Genomic DNA, 2,702 nt, shown 5'->3' with positions numbered 1-2,702 from the left:
TTATTTTATCAATACCCTGGAGAGGAGGATTAAAATTAGTAACATTCTGGGTGGCCAAATTGGTAGCTTGCCTGCCTCCTATTTGGGGCTCCCTTTAGGTCAAGATCCCCCGGATACCTTTTGGGGAGCCTTGGTGGATAAATTCCATAAAAAGTTGTCTGGATGGAAGGGAGCTCTACTTAGTCAAGCAGGTAAGGTTCAAATTCTAAAAAACACTCTTCAAAGTATCCCTCTCTATGCCATCAGTCTGTTTAGGATTCCTACTAAGTATGCTGAGGCCATTGAAAAAATACAAAGATCCTTTTTATGGACTAGGGTTGAGGAGAAGAAGAGAATGAACTTAATTGCTTGGGAGAAGGTCTATAAGCCTATGAATAAAGGTGGTCTGGGCCTTAGAAGAATACGAGACATAAATGAATACCTTATGGCCAAGTAGATTTGGAGAGGATATATAAATCAAGGAGAGTGGAAAAAAATATGGGACAACAAATATAAAAGCCAATGTCCAAATCTTCAAAGTTTCCTCAAAGTGGAGATTATCCCAATTGGATCCAATATTTGGAAAAATGTCTCTAGGACAAGAGACTTAATTATCAAAGGTACAAAATGGAAGTTGGGGAAAGGGAATCTTATTAAGTTCTGGGAGGACCCTTGGCTTATGGAAATCCCTTTAAATGAAAACCCAGAGTGGTACAGATATAAGAACCAATGCAAGGAAAGATTTGGAACCAAAGTGGAGGATTATTGGAAAGATGGACAGTGGAAAGACTTATCTCAAGTGGATCAGTCTTTGGGTAGTTTGAACAAAGTCATGAACTCAATGGTGAGGATTGAAGAAGAAGACCAATTAATTTGGAAACTCACTGCTAGTGGTACTTTTACCGTGGCATCTCTTTATCATCAATAGTACAATAACATGGAAAGTCCTTGCTGGGCTAAAGCATGGGTGAAAGGCCTTACCCCCAAGATCAACATTTTCTTTTGGATAGCCCTCTAAGACAAAATTCTTACTATAATTAATATAAGAAAAAGAGGTATCAGCATACCAAGTTTTTGTACACTCTGTAAGCAAAATGAGGAGACAATAAATCATATGCTCTTTCATTGCCCCTTCTCAGCTGGTGTTTGGGGAAGTTGTCTGGATCAATTCAATATCAGTTGGAGCTTCCCCAACTCGATTTAGGAGATTTTCAAGTCATGGCATCATCCTTCAAAAAATAGAACCACTACCTTACTATGGAGAATTGCTTTACCACACATGTGCTGGGGTATATGGAAAGAGAGAAATGATAGGATTTTCAGAGAAAAGAATACTAAGGCTAACATTGTGTTTGAAAAAATAAGAAGAAGCATAGTGGAAAATATGAATATTATAGGTGGTATTGATAATCCTAACACTAAGGAGGATCAATTTGTCTATAAAAAATGGAGATTAAAAGCTCAAGAGAGTATCCAGAGTAACCCTAGAGAGGGAGTGATATGGACTAGCCCACCTAGAGGATGGATGAAAATCAATTTTGATGGGGCCTCTAAGGGAAACCCGGGGGTTGCAGGATGTGGAGTGGTCCTAAGGGATGAATGGGGAATATGTAAAATCATAAAATGTATTCCTATAGGAAAACAGACCAACCATGTATCTGAAGCCATAGCGGCTTATCATGGGATTATCCTTGCCAAAGAAGCCAAATGCACTAAAGTTTGGTGTGAAGGAGACTCCTTAAACATTATCAATTGTTTAAATATGAAATTCCCGTCGTCATGGTCGATTAGTAATGCTATTAAAGAAACAAGGAAAATTAGTGAAGAGTTTGAAATGTGTGTTTTTACACATGTTTATAGGGAGGCCAACTCTTGTGCTGATTGGGTAGCCAACTTGGCTTGCCAATCGGGAGACGTCATCACTAGTTATGGTGAAATGGAGATTGCAAGCAAAATGAAATCCTTGCTCAATCAGGACCAAAGCTATACAAGGCAACGTGGTACTTTTAATCATTATTTCTAATGACCTTTCTGCCTTTTTCGATGCAGGGCTTGCTTGAAGACAATGAGCTATTAAATAGGTGTCATATCATCATTATTTGGCACAGATTATGGGCACTCTTACAGAATAACCACAGAAACCAGAGGAAAAGTTATCAAAATGAGAGAAGGCATTCCAAGGAAGGTGCTGGAAAAATGGGAGGAAACAAGAAGAGATTTGAACTTGCATCCTGCTTTGAATGGAGAAAGAACAAAGAAGTTTAGAGTATCCTTCAGTAGGGGGGTCTCAATGTTTTCATGGAACAACTGAATGAGAAGGACCCCACAATTACCAGCTACTTCATCAAGAACTGGAAAAATGGAAAAGTTCTGATTGGATCACATATGATGAATGTAGACGAAGAGGTTATCGCTGAGGCCACAGGGATGACTACCGAGGGTATGAAATTTTATAGGGACAGAGGGATATCAGATAAAGCTGCAGACAAGTTTCCTATTATGGATGGTGAGAGAAGAAAGATGATCAAAATTGACAACTCCTACCACTCTCTGAAGAGAATTTGCAGGCCATGGAGGTTTGTCTTATTTGCTTCTATTGAATATATTACCTTAGATGGTAGGTTTACCAGGGCTTATGGGCACCACTTCGTCCTTCTTAACCATTTCTGTCATGGAGAAAGGGTTAGCCTTCCCTATTACCTGGCTTGTTCAATGGATCATAC

This window comes from Cryptomeria japonica, chromosome 4 (assembly GCF_030272615.1).
Source record: "Cryptomeria japonica chromosome 4, Sugi_1.0, whole genome shotgun sequence".
NCBI classification, from domain to species: domain Eukaryota; kingdom Viridiplantae; phylum Streptophyta; class Pinopsida; order Cupressales; family Cupressaceae; genus Cryptomeria; species Cryptomeria japonica.
The sequence above is the reverse complement of the archived record's forward strand: the minus strand, read 5'-3'. Positions refer to the sequence as shown.